General features: G+C 37.9%; 1 protein-coding gene across 1 annotated transcript in view; it reads left to right on the plus strand.

Annotated features, from left to right (window-relative positions):
- LOC104347009 (potassium voltage-gated channel subfamily KQT member 1) overlaps window positions 1–19,220 on the plus strand; it is a 518,893-nt gene that overhangs the window by 77,552 nt on the left and 422,121 nt on the right. The window lies entirely within an intron of this gene.

Consider the following 19,220-nt stretch of genomic DNA (forward strand, 5'->3'; position numbering starts at 1 on the left):
AAATTGCTGCTCTTATGTGACATTGAAGCTGACACCCAATTTTGGCCTGGAGAGAGTATGGCTGTAGTCTTGACATGATGGTTTCTTTAAAAAGTACTTTAAATAGTTTTGCCCCTAGAAGGAATATGTAGTGTCATCTGTGTTCAGTGCAATCAAAGGTAAGAGTTTCACTGGGTTGCCCTGACTTTACAGAGTTGCTAGATTGTATTGTCAATGCAACCTATGTCATCCATGCTAGAGCAGTCAGTCAGATGTGGAATAGCAGGGATCTGAGAGCTGTGGCCTATTGAGGCCTATTTGTAAGGGGTAGGAACATCTGGCTCCCACAGGGATTTAAAGACGTTCAAGCCTCTGCTTCATGCAACTGATAGCCATGAACTGCCATTGTGGGAGGAAGAGTTTTTCTTCCACTGAAGGAGCTTTTCATTACCCTTCATGTTCTTCCTTGTGTTTTATAGTCTTATATAAATCTCGTATCTGTCACTTTAATGTCAGAATGCTTTTCATCAATGGTGGTAATTTGATTGGTTTTTGGCATTTTCAGTGCTTTTGTAGAGTTCTGGGAAAGGGAATGAAGGGTGTGATTTGATAAATAAAGTTGCTACTTTAACTACGTGTCTCTTAACACAATACTACGTTCATTCTTAGCAAGTTTATTAGAGCTGTGCAGCTTCCCTTGCTGACTGTGTAATAGCAGACTGTCAAGTTTATTTTGATACTGTGGTATCAGTCAGTGATGGACAGAAGCAGCAAAGTGTTGTGTAATTTGTAACAGTACTGAAGACAGTTAGGGTGTTGAGGAATATGTTGTCTGTATTCATGACTCTGCCAGTGCACATTTATTCAATTAAGCTATGTTCCTTAAAAGTTCATAGTCAGAGCAAAGCTCTGTGCATCAGAGGAAAAAGATTGAAAAGGCACGCCTGTATCTTTTTTTTGCCTGACAGCTTGGTAACAGAGGAAAATGAAAGCTCTTTTCCACTTTTTCTGAAAATGTTTTCTTGTTGTACTTTTATAGATAGTCTAATTTATTCTTATTCTGGGAGACAGCTATGCATATTATTCCCTTACCAATTAGGTTTTATCTATTTCATTTTCTTTCACATTTTGCCTTAGCTAGTGTCAGGGGTAAGTCACACTTCATTTGATTTTTTTTTTTTTCTGATTCATTCCTTCTGTTGCAAAGCTTCCAGGAATGTAGTTGGCCAACTTGAATGCTCAATTGACTGAACATTCTTGACACCTCTCAAAAGTTTAAACCTGATTTCTCTTAGTGAAATTCTTCTTGCCAGAATTAATAGGCTTCTATCCTTGGGAAGTGGAACTACTAGGCTTCAAGCCTGTAAATAGGGGTATTTTTTTCCTCTCTTAAAAAGCTGAAAGTAGAAAAGGCAGAGAAAATAACAAAAAAAGGCATTTGAAAAGGGCCATGCCAGCTTCTATTTCAGTGTTGCTATAGTGGAATATTTTATTCATTGGTTGTGGGGCCTGGATGTTTTACAGATGATGGCAGACTTCAAGGTTGAATTAGATCACTTTTATAGGCCTGACCTAGGAGGAGCAGAGCTGTTGCTTTAAAACAGCTCTTCTAGTCTGCCGCTCTGGTCAGATGTGAGAGAGACTGTAGTGAGACCTGAAATAAATGCCTGTCAAGTGCAGGCAACAGAATATCAGTTCAACTAAGAAAATTTCTTGTTCTGGGCAGAAACAGACTGAATTACATTAAATTTTCCTTGATAAAGGAGAGATTTACCTTAATTCAGGAACTGCATTGTGTGAGCATATCTTTTTTTCATGAAAATAAGGTTTTTCTTAGGATATCCTGTTCATACATCTATGTCCACCCAGCATCCTGTTGGCTTGCTCAAAAGTTGCTTAGGAGGCATAAACTAGGCAAATATGCTTTCCTCTTCTATACGAAGGTTTGAGAAAAGGGAAGCCTTATGGAGCCTTATAAAGCCTATAGATATGATCAACATGAAGGTTTCTGAGATGCTTTTGTATAAGTAACAAGAAACATGTATTGGGTAATGCCTAATATAGAAATTAAATCTTTACAGACAATAAGTGATGGAATCTTGAAATAAACACTTGATAACCTGAAAGGTAAAGAGTTTTTGACTTAGTTCAGCACCATGCATGGGGTTTCAGGTGTGACTAACAGAGTGCTCTGTAACCCTAAGAACTTGACCATCCTTGCAGAAATAAAAAAGCCAAAAGTCTTCTGCAATAATAGTTTCCTTTTTTGAAGTAAAACTTCTCGAAATGAGGAAGCTATTTAGAAAGAAGTTAAAAAGGAACAGCTAAAGAAAACATGGATTGAAAAGAAACAATTTTGGAAAATAACTGTGGTGCCAAAGATACTCTAGTGCAATATATTTTCATGGATATCTGTTGCTTCTACTGAGGCACTCTTTCATACCAAGGTGTATGGTTTAAGTTTTTCATTTAGTGCTTTAAAACCCTCAGTGATTTCATCCTCACCTGAGACTATAGCCGTAATTGTTCTCTATAGTCTTGAAATTGATCTTTACCTGCACTTCTGTCAACCATAGCGTACATACTCCCCTGCAACAGGGTCTGTTATCAGGATGACAAGACACATATGAACTGTCCAGCAACTTTAATATTCCTGTAAGATTTAAAGAACACACTTAAGTATCAAGAAGGTAGTTACTTATGATAGCAGGATGAGTGGCAGGTCATAAATATGGATCCAAATAGAAGAAAACCAAAAAATGTTTGAGTGTAACCGAAATCTTTTACATGCACTTGAGCTTCATCTTCAAATAACAGCTATTCACCATGATGTATGCTTCTCAATGAACAGAATAGCTGTCTCATAATGCTTTTTATGAGGGAGGAAAAAATTATTAAAAAAGTGAAAGTTTTTGGACCTTGAAGGTCAGCCTCCTGGGACATCTCCAGCAGATGGGATATATTATTCTGTCAGTTATTGTAGGTTGTGTACACAACTCATTATTGTAAAATTTGTCAAAGTCACAAGACTCTCACAGTGATGAATCTCTGCTGGGGTGAAAATAAAATTCCTTATTTATCACTATGCTTTCCTGTTTCCTCTTTGGAGTTTCTTGCATGCTGACATATTTCCCCCCCCATTTAAAGCAAAACTACATGAGAGTAACTTTTCACCAGGAAGGGGGAGAGAACTGTAATTTTTCAATGACCCCCAGAATACCTTTGTGAGCCCTCTTATATAAAGTGTGTAATAGTGTTACTGTTGATTTATTCTGTCTGTAATGCTAGTTTGGATGCTGACTTTCCAGAATTCACCTATCTAGTAATGGGTTGGTTGTTCCTTGAAACTGGTTGCATTTCCATGGGGAAAAAGGGCTGCTTTCCCTCAGTGGTGTAGATGGATTACAATCTGCAGTACATATAAAGAAGCAAACATTTTAAATGAAATGGATTCATAGATTCCAGTGCTGACAAGCTGAGTGAAAGGTGAGAAAAAACATGTGGCTAAAATTAGCAGAATAAAGCAAACACTAAAACTTTTGAGGGTCTGCATAACTGTCAGTAAGTCAGAAAAGCATAAATATAAAGATATACTCCAAATGAGTGAGAGAAAGTATCCAGATACCAAGCTTCTGAAAAAGGTCATACGCTCAAGAAGGTGGTTTAGTAGATGCTGGTGGTTTGGCAGTGAGGATCTGTGTCCAGCATAGGGCTGTTTAACTTCCAAACTTGTCAGTTGGTTCAGGACTTGTAGGTACTAATGGTACTTCTCTGTGAGTAAGAATTGTGGAAACATACCTGTATGCTTCTACCAGATAGTTTTCAGTCTTTGCTGTTTCATTCCTGGCTGTCCTGTGTGAGAACATTCAGTGAATTCTGTGGTTTACCTTGCATGACCATGGATAGTAGAACTAGGGGTGGGGGGGTTGTGTAAGGGAGATGGAGACTGAGAAGAAAACAGCTGCCTCGGCCAAACTGACTCTTACTTCTGATTAAATCTGTCAGCTTTCGAGGTTTAAAAAAAATTATTTTTGTTCTGTGTTTATTCAACTCCCTGTTCTGCCTGATTTAGGACCAGAGTTTCAACCGCTAGTCATATCGGACTTGAGCAGGATCTTTCTACCAGATAGTCCCAGAGACCATAGGAGTGCATAGTGAGAGAAGGTATTTGCAGCTCCCTCAAGTTTTTTATTAGTAATATCAGTAAAACTGAGTTTAGACTTTTTATGCAGAAACCATTTTTGCTTCATCAAAGCCAGTACAATTAGATGAACCTTCATTTAGTTGAAAATGTTCCAACTAAAGTTGTGATGCAAGATTGAATTTAGCTGTTCCTGCATGGTAGAGAGACTTTATTGATAGTGTAAGCTTAGGATAAACACATGGTGAATGACAAGGTTGTGCTATAGTGTTAAAAAATAACCAACCAAAAAAAAAAACCCCAACAAATGAAGAATGGAAGTCCTGTCCACTATGGACTAGTGGCAGTGCTGTTTCTGTTAAAGCTGACTGGAAAAAAACACTAATAGTACAGCAGTGGGGAAAAAAAAAATTGAGTTGCAAAGGAAGGTATACCCCAGAAGAGGATTGGTTTTTTCCAAAAATTAATATTTCAGTTAAAACCTTAAAAATGTAGAAAATTGGAGAAGCAAATAGATTGTGTTTAAGTCAACAAGCTACCTAATAATAAGCAAAAGCAGCTTTTAAAAGTGAAATTCAATTGACCTAGTAAATGGTATAGTTTTTGTAAGTTATCTCACAGTACTGATGTGGCTCTGATCATTTTTGCTCTTGGATCACGAATATACATCACGATAGTCTTGCTGTGTAAGTCTGGGCAAGAGAAGGGAGGAATAAAGAAAATCCAAGACCCTGTCATAGGGGTGTCAAGGGAGAATTCAACTGTTGACCATAAAGACAGGAAGTCAGTTTTTCATTTATGTTCAGACAACCAGCAGAATCTTCTCACAATACAGGACCTTGTGGGGTTTTCCTGACATATGTCTGAAATAATGCATTGGAAAAATTTATTATTCACTTAGGTCTTCAGTAGCCTTGGTGCAGAAGGTGGAGATTGGAAGTAGAGGAGAGACTGTTCTACATTTGAGTTCTTCTGCCTTTTTTTTATTAAAAATATGAAAGGCATGTTGGAGAGTAATCATAAACTGATAGACTTAGCCAGCCTTGGGAAGAAGAGACAAGTGAAATAGAGTAATTGGACTTCGAGAATGGAAGAGTTAATATATAAGGTATGGTAGGAAGCAAGACTAAAGTTTTATGCTCAAAGTCTACTTTGTAAGCAAGAGGAAGCACACTATAAAAGTAAAACTAGAATTTAGTGCTGCTATAACAGAAATCCTGAGATCTAATCATTATTAGTCCAGATCTAATTGTTACAAAAAAGAATCAAATGCAATATGTTTTTTGCATATGGAAAAAGTTGCAATAATAGCTAAAAAAACCCCTCAAAAACAAAACAAAAAAAATCACACACCCCCAACCCCCTCCCCAAATTAAAACCTCTAACACATACTTCTTAATTTCTGTCTGTTTTCCTGGCATTACACTTTTCTGGTTCTAAAGCTTTGTTTGTGGCAGGGGGAGAAGGGGAAGTGTTACAATGAGTTGTTGAAATCTGGTCTCATTCACACAAAATATGATGTTTGTGGTGATAGTTTCTTCTTCCTCTCCATGTATCTGCTTGGAGTCACTTATAAATGTTTCCTAACACACTTTTACATATTTCTTCATTGGATTGGAGCTCCAGGTTTTATCTGAATTTACTGTCTGTTTCCTTTTATGTATGTGAGATAGTATTACTTTGTTTTCTGTTACTCTTAAAACCAGCTTTGTCCTGCTCCAGGGCTGCATTTTTGTTTAACTGACCATTAGTGAATTGTTTATAGCTGTGGGGTCTCCAGTGCCAAGCCTGTGCCCCATCTCTTATCTCATGCCTGTACTCCTGTACACTGCTTCCTGTGTTTCTACTTGTTAAGGCCTCTGATATTCTGCCCAGCCTGTATTTCTATAAACTATGTCATTATTTAGTTGTAAATATCTCATTCTACTAGAATAACTGCTGTTACTACTGTAGATATGAAACTATAGTTGTACAACACGAAGATAAACAAAACGAAAACAAGTTAGATACAAACACCTGGTCAATTAGAGAAATTGCTGTCACAGCTAAATCACTTGAAGTTAGGCCAGGAAAAGTTTGGACAGAGCAGGCCTGAGAAGCCTCATTCCTTAGGTCTTGCAAGCTCAGTACAAAGCTTAGTCCCTGTTATTAGCAGTTCTAATACAGGACAACACAGAAGAATTCAGGAGACATAGGAGCTCCTTAGTGAATTCACGTGAATACCTCAAGCTGTCAGTTTTCCAAAATGTAGGAAAAGTAGGAACAGTCTGGGTAAATGGTGAGCTTTTTTGAGACCTAAACTTCAGATGGGAAAACCTATGCAGAATGGAAGTTTGGCCCAATTATAAAACAAAGTGTAAAGTAAATAATGATGTCAGGAAATAGTTAATGCTTTTTTCTTTTCACTGAAAATTAACGTTGAATTTGCTATAGCTGACACTACAAATTGTGTCGCTTGCTATTATTTGGCTAATGAGCAAATCAAGTTGGAACAGAAGAAAGAATTGGGGAAGATACACTGAAGTCAGGCTGGTTTTGGTTATCTGGGCTTGCAAAGTAAATAGCTGAGGTGTAAGGGAGTGATTGGAAACAACCTGAGAGCTGCTAAGAGGACTGATAGGAGGCTTGAGATGCATTGTTCTGTAAAAGGACACACAATACATGCTTTGAAAGGGAGGGAAGGAGGAATTTCCATTTCTAGGAAAGTCTATTTCCTAGAAGAATGCTGGAGTGGACAAACTACTTGTAAAAAAAACAGGCAGTAGGAAGGAAATAAGTAACAGTGAACATGAACTGGTCAAGAGCAACCACTTCAGATCATGTAGGGTATTTTTCTGTGGTGTGATAATGTGCGTTGTAGATGGGAGAGAGGCAGAAGACAGTTTACGTGCTGATTTTAGTCACCCTTTCCTGTCTTATCCTTATGTGTGCATAAGCAGCAGATCTAGATCTGGATCTAGAAAATTAGCTTAGGCTACTGTAAGAGGGATGAAAACTTGTTGGAATATGATACTTAATATTTACCAGTGATTCACTGTTTAACTGAGAAATGTGGTGAGAGGTTTTTGAGTCTGGTGCTATCAAATAAGCCTATCAGTGGACTAGATCATGGACTAGAGTGGAATTTTTATTCAATATGCAGTTGGTATCAATTCAGAAGTAGCTGAGAGCACTTTGGAAGGCAGCCTGTGGGCCTGAGAGCCTCCCACAGAGGCAGCAATGCTCACGCATTTAGCTCCTGTCTGATGTTCCCCCACTAATCCTGTATCTCACTAATTCACTGCAGTGATCTATCACCATGCTTTTGATATCAAGTGCAAAGGCAGCTGCTTGACCTGATCTCTGGTCTATTAACCAGCTGTTTATGGTACATGATGCCATAGTGTGGAAAAGATAACTCCCTCCCTACATAGCACTGGGGGATACGTTGTGCTCAGATAAGCCCTTGTAGGCAGAACCTTTTCCAGTACGGCATAGCACTGCTGCACCTGCCCTTACTGAGGTCATATGATCCAAATTATTTTGGGGAAGTGAGGGCAACGCTTGAGAGAGAGCAAGGGGCAGGGAGCAATTTGAGATTTAAGGCTTCCCTTTTTATGGAGGGCTTGAACTCTGGTTAAGACCATGATTTTCTAATTCTGTTCTAATTATTGAAGTAACTTAATATTAAAAATTATAATGCAGATTGTGCATCAGGGAATGGGAAACCAATATATAAATGGAGGTTGTCTGGGTAAAAACAGTCTCTGAAACTTACATTTAAAAGCACAGGTAAGTATGTGGTACACAATTGGTATTTTTCTCACTGCTACTTTAGAATCTCATCTTTCGTTAATGTTTCAGTGAGGTAGCAACAGTCTCACTCCAGTGCAGCCCAGAATACAGAATATGTGGTCTAACATGCCAAACATCAAACTTCAAACAATAGTAATTTACATTTCAAAATGCAAGGTACATCTCCACTGGATCAGAAAAGGGAAAGGGAGGTGGGAAACCCAACCCAGTGACTACATACAGAGCAATTGTAGTATTGTGGACCATGATGTTTTCCATTGCAGTTCACTAGTGACTGTATGGAAGTGAAGGCCTCTTTGAGCCACCTCAGCACCTTCTAACTGAAGCTGAGAAGCAGGTTCATCATCTTATAAATGGCAATAAGGGCAACTTTTTGCCTTTCCTACATTATTTTTTGTGTGTGTACTGGTTTCATAAAAAGCCAAGGATTGTCAGCTTTTGCCTCGAACTCTTTTTCACAAAAGAAGTGAGGGCAGCTAGAGACTGTTGAAATGAGGATGGAAGACAATGATGAAGCCTGAGCATGTAGTAGTGGGCTGTTACTGCAATGGGAACACCATTTTGGTGTTAAGGCTGTATGTAAAAGGCTTGTCTCCTGTTGAGGAGGGAGCACTGCATGAGTCAGTGTTCCTGGATTCTGTTCCTAGCTCTGTTACTGATTTCCTATGTGACCTTGGACAGACAATTAACTCACTGTGCTTCAGTTACGTCATCTGTTAAATGAATAAAAGGCTTGTCTCTTCAGAGATACTGAGTTTTAATTGTTTATGAAGTGTTTTTAGACTGACACAGCATTACAGAAGTGAAGAATGCTATTATTCAATGCAGTATTAAACATAGGCCTATGTGTTTGTTTATTGTTAGCATAAACAAGGAGGAGTGGTAATCAGGAATGTCAGCTTTTGCAAGAAGAGAAGCTGATTTTTGCAGAAAATGTAGTGAATGCTCTGTCATTAAAATAAGATGTGATTTAATCCAGAATGTAAAGCTACTTTTTAGCCACAAAAACTTGTTCTTTCTGATGGGAATGACAAAACATTATTGTGGGAGATCAGGGCATCACGTTAAAGAAAAATTATGGCATTTTTAACTGGTTCAACTTAAATGGCAGAGTAGTAAATATACTTTTACTGCTCCTTCAAATACAGTTTTCATCTTGAATATGAGTTAATATGGCTTGAAAAGCATGTATTTTAAATATTTTACCTTATATGTCAGCTGGAAAAGCTGAAAAGTTTCCAGAATTGGAAGCAAAATAAACTCTGGTTCTTTGGGAGGCATGTGGTGTGTGTTTGGATGTATACGACGCACTGACCATTAACTTTTTTTCTCCTCCATTTTTTAAGTGTTCTCTTCTTTTTTTGGTTTTGCTCCCTGTTTAGGTACCCAGGTGTTATCCACTTTCTTAACAATTTTAGTTTGCTTGATATGTTTCTTTAGACAGCATGCTGTTTGCAGTCTCATAGAAAATGCTTGGAAAATAATTTTAATATACAGGGGTGTATGGTGTTCTTTCCAGATTTTCCCAACCACAAATCCATGGGAATCTTTGTTTTTACTTCTCTGCTTTGGAAATGCTTCCATGCACCACCTGGAATAAGTGCTGTGTTAGGAAACCTGGCCTGTCAACTTGCCTAAATATACGTGCACAAGGGACTCTTACAACTTTCTGTCAGTTTAATCCTATCAGGTGTTAAAAAACCTCTGTATGTTTGAGTGTAAATAAAGGGAGAGAAGTCTAAGATATAAAGCTTTGTTCCAACCTCTGTACATGGTAAAAACTGACAAGTTCGAGTCAGGGATCTTTGTTTTTTGCAAGTAAAGGTTTAAGAATTCCTCAGAGGGTTAGCTAGACATAGCTAGGCAATCTCCACATTTAAAGTGGTCTTGTTTGCTATTACGTTGTGAATCTTCACAATTGAATAATGTTGAGTTTCTAATTGCTGCATCTATTTCTAGCTAAGATTGTCTTTCTGCTGCTCTCATGGGTGTTTTGCCTGGGAACCTGAAACCAGTGCGCTTTGCTGTTCTGTTTGAAATGGAGTGATGGGTCATTAAGGTAGTACCAGTATTGCACTAAGCCATGATCAGATCTAGTGACACTATAACGTTTTCCTGGTTTATTTCTACTTACTCCAGTAGAAACTGGTATATGCAATGAGCAGTTGTGTCTTAGGGATGTATGTAATTGAGGCATTCCAAAGAGAGATGATTTTTTTTATTATTGAGCTTCTTCCTGTTAAGTCTGACCTGTGTAAGAGCTGACAGATTGGAGGTGTATATAATTAGTTGCTCTGAAGACTGTCCCCAGTCCTTATGAATCATGAAAACCTAGGAAAATAGGTGCTGCACTGTATGTCTGCCAGTTAGAGGTAGTCAGAACTCTAAGAGTATTTTTCATGACTGTTGCAAGAAGAAAAGCAGCTGCTTGTCATTTACTTAACCTTGCTTGGGCTGAATTTAATCAGTGGAAAACATCTGGAACTGATTCCCCTTCAATTTGGAGAGTCCAGTAATCTGCTGTGTACATACAACTGGTGCACCTTTAGCATTAGAATACTTGGCTAAACAGACTTTTGCAATATTGTTATCTTTTGGAAAGAAAAGGGGAAGCAACAGTAATTTCATAATGAGCAAACATTTGCAATGTTCTGTATAGGTTGCGTTGTTCATTGATTTTGTGCAGCTGTTGTATGAAACATATTGATCAGAGTTAATAAATTTCTAAGTGAGTAAGACTGCTTATTTGTATTGATTAAAACTGGGCTGAATTCTAAACTCTTTAGCATTGCTTGAGTACAACTGATGAAACAATCTGACCTTGTTACTTTTTTTTTGATAGAATGTGATGTTGAATTATGAGCAAACTTTGAGGATGTTAAAAAGCTTCTGCTTAGGATCTATGAGTGGTTTTGCTTAAAATTCTTAGTGTTTCTTGCAGAATCAGGGTGTTGGACTTTATAGTGATCTATTGATACCTACTTTTCAGTTGACTTTTCTGTTAAATAGAACTAAAGGAATCACTGAATTGGCTACTAGTACTGAATAAAATGCTAACCACTGTTAAGTCATTCAGTGGGAGATATATGGAAAAATAAGTGGTGCATTTAAGCAATGTTTTTGTGTTGAGAATACATTCCTTCTTTACAAGGGAAGTTGGCAAAACTGGAGTATATACTCTTTTTAATATGAATCCTGTTCACTTGCAGGAGAACATTTATATTTAAATGAACCTCTTTGGAAACCATAAGTGAGTAAATGGATGTCTGGGAAAAGCTCTTTCTTAGTGTTCTCCTGCAGAGAAATTTGCAGTGAATATCCCAGCTGACTTGGCAATAATTTCTATGGGAATTCCTCTGGAGTAAGGCCTACAGGGACTGTGGGGGAAAGGTAATGAATTATTTTGGACTTCCCTTCCTCTCTACTCTGCACCCTCTATTAGAGAGTTCTCTTGCTTTTCCTTCCATGCTAATGTGGGTAAGACTCCTATATGGCACCCTCCTGTCTCCTATTGTGAAAAAATACAGATGTGATCAGTGCTACCCAATGCAGCAGAAAAGTACCCAGCTTGGAAATATAAAGCAATACTGGCTTTTTAAATTATGTATTATTTTAACAATGTATTTTTGTATTAAGCATCTTCTAGCAGTGGAAATCCACCATCAAAGAAAAAACCTTCTGGGTTTCCTCTTGTGCATTCTTGCTGTGGTCTGTAGCATGTGGTCTCAGCAACAAGAGAACTGTGTGTAGTTGGCATGGACTTAGAAACTCCTCTGTAAAAGGAGAAGAATATTTTTTTCGTCTTTGAATAAGAAGAATTACAGGGAGAGCATCTGTAATACAATTCTGATAACTAATTCCTGGAATTCTGGCTTGCACACAATCTGGTCCTGAATCTGCCTCACGGGTGTATAAACTGCAACTGTCTTCTGACCCTTTCAATCCATTTGTGTTCCTTTAAGTATTACATTATGCTGAGTTCTCAGAACTTGATGCCAGTTTTCAAAAAAATCTTAAGCAGCATAATGCCAATATTTGTTGCTAGTGGCTTTTTCATTCTTTTAGTGGGGTGAATCAGACCATGGCAATGGGATACTCTAGACCTGGTTGTACTAACTCAATTAAGATCCATTTCAGGTCAGGTTGACCTGAATCTATCCTAGATTAGTTTGTGCTGAGTGAGCCATCATGAAGCAAGTGTGTGCCGGCAGCCGTAGACAGAATTCTACAAGTTTCCCTTGTTGTTTATTTGAAGGGCTGCTCTTTCTATAACCTTGTGAAAGAGAGAGAGTGTGCATTAGATTTTGGTGTACATGGCAGCCTAGCAGCTTAAGGTTTACAGGGATGAGTTTAGACAGCCTGATGACCAGAAAGTATATGCAAAAGTATACACGAACTTGCCTTAGCATAAAAATCAATGTTAAATAGGATTTTTCCTTTTCTTGCTGGAGAAATTTTGTCTTTGGAAGTTCTGCAGTTGCACCATTTCTATTAAGGTAAAATCAAATTTATAAGACATAGGCCTATTCATATGTTGTATGTATGACATCTATTCTAGCTGATAGAGATTTACTTAAATAAGGTAGTGATGCCTTTTGCAGGGAATTGCTTTGGTAAAGATCCTCAATTCATATTACGTGCTGTCTTCTGCTTAAGTCTCCTTAAGGGAGTAAAGATGTTCTCTGCTAGATAAATAAATGCATTAGTATTTGCCAAACTCGGACATGGACTGGCTGGAGTAGGAACAGCCTGTGGGAGAAAAGACTTCTTGAACCTCATTTACAAATGGAGAGCAAGGCAGTTTAAGTTGGGTTCTGTAAAGTTGGTGTTAGTAGCAGTTTTAAAAAAAGATTACTTTGAGCAAGTTCTCTGTTTACTATTTTTAAAACATTTAATTTGGAATAAGGCTTATTAAGGAGACTTCTGATGCTATCTTCTACCTCCTTCATCTCCATACCTCCCCTCTCCAGCACTGAATGGACCTTAGTATGTTCCCGTTTCATAGGATGCAATCGCACATCTACAGTCTCCTCTCTTCCTCCCTTCATTTAGATGCTGCTGTGACTGATTCATGTAATTCTTCTCTATATGAGATGGAATTGTCTGAGAGATTTTTCCAGTGTTCATCTTGGTAGCTTCTCTGACAACTATCTGAAGAAACTATGCCACAGGGAGATAGGATGTCTTAGCTTTGCACATCCTCCCTTGGGTAGTGCAGGTGTGTCCCATCTCAAACGCTGAAATGTTGCTCTTTTTTTCTACGAGAGACTCATGGAATTGACAACTTAGCCATGAAAAAATGAAGGAATTGTTGTAGAAAGGGTCTCTTCAATTTCAGTGATCTCATCTAAGTGGTTGCTTTTGCAACTGAACAGCTAGTCAAAGGTAAATAATGCTGCTGAACTTTGTCTCCATGCTGCTAGCTTTTATTTAACCTGTTGAACTGCAAGTAACTGAGTATGTTGTGCGGGCTGCCAATCTATAAGGACCTTGGAGTGGAACAGGAGAGCGCTAAGGTTTTGGTTGTGAATCTTTTGTAATATCAGATGAGTCATGGTTAGAACGTGGCATGAGAGAAGCAAGTCCTTATCAAGAAGGTGCTTCTGTGCCATGCTAGCAAACAACATCATTATAATAAACTTTGTGAAACCAGAAATGGTCAGTACTTTGAACCAAGCAGCAAGGTCTTCCTTTCACTTGTGACTTCTACCTAATTTAAATGTTTCCCAGATGGAGAAAGGACGATATATGAATCTGGTTAAGAGAACACTAAAGCATTTATAGCTTGAATGCTAACACATAAGGCATGGGTTTTGGGGAGGGGTGAGGTAGGGGGGCAGTTCCCCAATAGGGAAACATAGTCAATGCTCAGAACAATGAAGTAACTGCACAAGAGCAATAATGAAAAAGAAGGGGCTGGGGGCAGAGGAGATGGGGAATAACGTGTTAATTTCTCACTGCTGGTCTGAAAGCAAGTCTCCAAAAGCCTTGTGTACAACAGTCAGTAGCCTTTATGATTCCAAGGGTCCAAATGCCAGTGAAAATCTTGAGTCTTAATGCTTTAGGATTGTAATAAGAGTCTTCACATTGTCCTGTCGAAAGAAGTAATTTGCCTCTTGGGCAAATTCATTATTTCCAGAGTCTGGAGTCTGTAATACCTTCCTCTAAAGATTTATTTGGATAAAGTTCATTTTACTTCTATCCTGCCTTTCTAAGCTTCTGATGTGGTGCTTCACAAGTGTTGCATTTTTTTCCCCCATAGCCCTATTAACAGTGTTTGAGGCCACTGTGTGAATTTTCCATTTGCTGGGCAAGTGCACGTTCAGATCTGTACTAAAATCAGTGTAAACAAATTTTGGTGTATCCTCAACTCCGTGTGAACAAATTTGCTAAATAAGAAGACGCATCAAGAATTCTTGGATACTGCCTCTCACTTGGAAAGTCCCACAGCTGCAGACCACAGAAAGTTCGCTGTGAAGCTAGCACTGTATATTTGTGCTGTCCTTGTTCATCTGCTCTTCACCTCTGATGGAGACAAGGCAGCGCATAGCACAGTTTTTGGTCCTGATCTGTTGTTATCTGATATTAGAAAAATCCAGCTGTTTTTTTCTATTTCAGCATTTATTCAAAAGTGCAAAGCATTCCAGGAAGGTATGTATATGTTTGCGTTTAAATGACCGTGGAATCCTGCTTCCACTCCACTTACACTTACCAAAAATATATATAATGAATCATTCATTTTCTCCAGATTTAATGGATGAAGCAAAATGGTTATCATTTGAAACCACTGGTGAATGAATGAACACATCAGAATTCTTAAATATTCTTTATGTAGCCTGTATATCAGGTGTTTGCTGAAAGAAAAGGTGGAGGCAGGGTTACCTGTTCTGTTCTAACCTAGTCTTTGAATGCAATAGAAATTATTTTGGAACAAAGTGCCTTGTCTTCAAAACCCAGCCTCCCTATGGCAAGAAGCCAGTAGCCATGCTCAGAATACAGACTCAAGTCAGGTGTGCTCTTGGGTTTATCCGCTGGACATAGACTTCGTAATACTTTTGCTTTACTCAGAGGTTCTTCTTGGCAGTTAGTCAACAGCAAAGGTTTGTGAAATCTACTGTGAGAAAAATCAAGCTGATGTGATTGGGGGAGAACCTTTCACAGTAGTGATGAAACTGTCAAGTATTTGATGTTCTTTCAAAATGAAACAGTTTTCCTCAGCTGTCTAAAGTGTCTTACAAAACAGTGTTTCTGATGAAAATATTTTCCAGGGCTGATTCCTCCCCACCCCACAAGAGAAGTTCAGTCTTGAGCAATCTTTCTTATTTCAGCTAAAAATGTGTTTGTTGGTTTACTTAAAATCAAATTAACAATTTTCTGTGAGTTTTTAGTAGTTGAGAAAAATCTATCCAAGGGCTCTAATGAAGTTATTCTAGACACACTTTTATTCCAGTTATCATATGATCTTAGTTTTTATTATAAGACAGAGGAGGGAAGTTGGGAATCACTGTCTGTATTCTTCAACTGAGTTAAGACACTGAGTGGTATCTGAATCTCTCATGCTGCAGAAAGCTGAAGGGAATGTTCTGCAAGGGTAGTCTGTGGTTCGCCTACCAACAAATAGCAGAACTTCTTTAGTTCAGTCAGTGGCATAAAGAAGATTGTCATAATCACATCTGCAGTTTCTTGATGGTGTGTCTGAAACAATTAGTAATGTTTAGAAAACAAATTGTACTTGCTTTTTTTTTGATGAAAAATATTTGGTTGGAAATCAAGACAGTATCATGGAAGTTGTTTTTTCCCCTGTCCCCTGCTGTCTCTGTTAGGGTTCAACAGCTGTAGCTGTGTGCGTGTATATAAAAATAATGATGTTGACTGATAAATTGTTAGGTTAATGGCATTAAGATTGAGAATTGAGCCATGTCGCTTTCACACATAACGAAGATGAATGTAGTACAGATTAAACCAAAGCTCTGTAATGGGGCTGATAGGGTAAGAAAATACGTATCTTTTGTGATTTGTGTACTATGCTTTATCTGAAGATGCTGATACCAGTCAAATCACTCCTCAAATTCAGCATTCATCCAAATTTCTCTTTGGGGTTGACAGAATCTACAGCCAGTTCATAAGGTACTGACCATTGTATTCATCAATCTCAGCACTAGCAGCGATCTCTCAGTTCTCCGCTTTCCAGCGATTCATTGCACATATCTTCAAGAGGAACACTCTTTGCTCCATGAAGATGCTTTTTATGGGGAGAGTGGGTCAGTCAAACTGAGAAGTGCAAAGCATGCTTAAGAGTGAGATTTTTCATCCTCTTGCAGGCAGACCCTTTGATGGAGGGGAAGATGACATACAGTAGAGCTATGTGTCTTGTTGGATCTGTCAGTGTGGTTCTCACTGTCACTGGGATTTTTCAAGCAAAATTATGGTCTGCTGCCAGAGGAGAATCAAGGTCACCCTAAGCCTAGAGAGTTACAGTACACACTCAAATGTTTTCCACAATGTCATCAGCAAAGAAAGACTTTAGGCCTCTGACCGAGGGCATGTGTCAACTTAGAGTAGTATCTCAGTTATGAACATCATTTGTTCCCTTGTCATGCAAACTTTTTGGTTGCTATTTGGAGTATAAAATACTAACTATGCTGCACTTTCTAAAGCTAACAATTTGAGTCTCAATAAAATTGGATTAAAGTCATGTTTTATTTGTAGCATTCTAGAATTGTATTCTCTATTTGTAGTATTCTTTGTAATAAAAATTAATTTAAGAGGAAATAAAAAATATTCTAAATATTTTCTAATGGAAATTCTGAATAAGCAATATGAGAAAGTGGGAATGTAGATTAATGAGTGTACATACTGACTGAGCTCCAAAGCGTAAGGTTGAAGACCCCATGAATTTAAATAAAATACAATCAGTTGGTTTGCAGTATTTCTAGGAAGACAAGTTGTTAGAAAGTTACAGTTCAAATTCTATGATCTGAAGATCTGTCAGTCAAAATGTTAGTAGTGTTGGGTACACATAACAATGAGTATAAATCTTAAGTTACAACTAAAAAAGGAATTCAAAATAACCAAATTACTGCCCTACCTAAAATATCTTCAGATTCAAAACCTAACAAATAAGTGTGCAGAGCAAATATATTTGAAACAGGAAAGGAACACTCCCATGAATTGTTATTTCTTTTTTCCTGGAGTGTACAAGATAACAGCTGGAGCTTTAGGTATGAACAGTTTTGATTTAGTGCAGTCAGTAGCTACAGATTATTTTGCTGAACTTGCTTTGAGTTTTAGGAGAAATATGGCAATTATTTCCTCTAGTATTAAAATTTACTGTAATTTGCAGATTTTTTTTTCTGGTCAGTATGGAATAAACAGATTGGTAACAATGTTGTATGTCTTGCATTCGTGATTAACTGCTAGTCAATGGGAAATTGTTTTACAAGGTTTCAATTGTGTGATGCAAAGAACTGCATCAGACCAGCAAATAATTGTGGCATATTTCACTGTAATTACAATAATTGGGTTTTGTGCTCTTGTGAGTCAAAACATTGACAACAATTCAGAAGATGTTTCTAATTTTACTGTCATTGCAATTTGTATGCTTTGACCATTAACAGTCATGAAAATAAAAATGTTTTCAGATATTTATTTTCTTTAATAGCCACACTAAAGCTGTACTTCCTTTTTAAAATAAACATTTTTACTATAATGGCAGTTCTGAATCCCATAATGGAAAGTAACTCTATATATTTATATTACATGATACATTCCCTATGTGTAATTCTAAGAGTTTGTATGTGTTAAGAGCTCTCCCTGCAGAGCTAACAAGCTGCCAAATTACATTTCACTGGCTATTAATTGTTTCATTTTAAGGTCAAGTTCTTCTTGTCCTTAAAAACCAACAAAAAGCCCAAACCAAACAAAAAAAAAACCCAAACAAAACTCAAACAAAGAAGCAGTGGAGAAGGATCACTTGAAGCTGTTTTTGTCATATATTTCTTCGCTGTTCTTACTGTACATTTTGTTCTTCAGAATAACTGAACTAACAGTCAAGTATTACTAGCCTTAGAAAGTGAAATGCATTAATATTGGTGACTTGCATTTAGTCTTGGAGAGCTGATATCTGAACATGTGAAGTTGGTGTAGATGGTATCTCCAAGTTGGAAAACGCATTCAAAGTATCTGTGGGCACAAGGTTTGTGACACATAAACAAAAGAAGCAGAATGAGGCTTCAGTTCAGAGAAAAAGGAGATGCTTTCCAAAGTTGAACTGAGGCAAAATACTTTGCTGTAGAATACTGAGAAACATTGTTTTCTTGACAGTATTTGAATACAACTTGTCTCCTTACATGCTTTACCAGAGGCGTCTAGTTCACATTCCTCCTGGACTTAGTTGTGGCAGCATTTGGGCCTAACGTATGCAGGAAGAGTAGCTCACTGCTGACAATAGATGTCAGCTACTTTGTGCCGGTTCAGCCACTGAGTGTTAATGGCAAATATAAACTACTGTGGCAGAATTGGAGCTGCTCTGCAGAAAGCTGTGACTGCAGATTTGCCCAGTTATTGACATATTTAGTGCAAGACTATGTACTATTAAGCTAGTAAACCTGCAAAGAAAGAGACAGGAGAGGAAGGATATATAGTGATATCTTGTTGGTCGTGAAGTTGATTTGACAATGTAAACATGTTAAAATACGTTCCAAGACAGACTTTTGCTAGGAGATGTTTGAGGAGATGAGGTACCTGCTGTCCTCACTTGAAAAAGGATGACCTCAAGGGCTGGGAAGTCTTTAGGTAAGGTAGGTAGGTGGTTTGCTTTGGACAAATGTTCTTTTTCCTCTTGATGTCACTTACTGTATTTTCCCTGCTGTCACAAATCTCCTGCTGCTGCCATGTGGCACAACTTAATAGCTGAACTGTATCTGCTGTGCAATTTACTCTGTGGGTTTTTTTGGATGCTCCTCTTCCCCAACCAACCAGGAAAAATCTGTTTTCCAACCTCTGTGCCAGACCTTACCCCTTATTACTGTCCATATCAACCACATATTTGACTGAATTTGGAAGCCTGCTTGGTTTTGTGTTTAGGAGAAATAGCTTTCACGAGAAAAAAAGACATTACTTTTTTTCAGGAACATAGCTCAAGAGAGAACAAATGTTAAACCAAAGTTGCCGGTGTTCAATTCTATATCCACATAGAAACCTGGGAAAGGCTAGCCATTCGAGATACATATGTATAGACCCTGTATGTTAAAAGATGGGAGATGTCTATGGATGATTCTGGCTGAGAATGAGAAACTCCTCTAGG

The sequence above is a fragment of the Leptosomus discolor genome, chromosome 1, assembly GCF_034619465.1.
Source record: "Leptosomus discolor isolate bLepDis1 chromosome 1, bLepDis1.hap2, whole genome shotgun sequence".
Classification (NCBI taxonomy): Eukaryota; Metazoa; Chordata; class Aves; order Leptosomiformes; family Leptosomidae; genus Leptosomus; species Leptosomus discolor.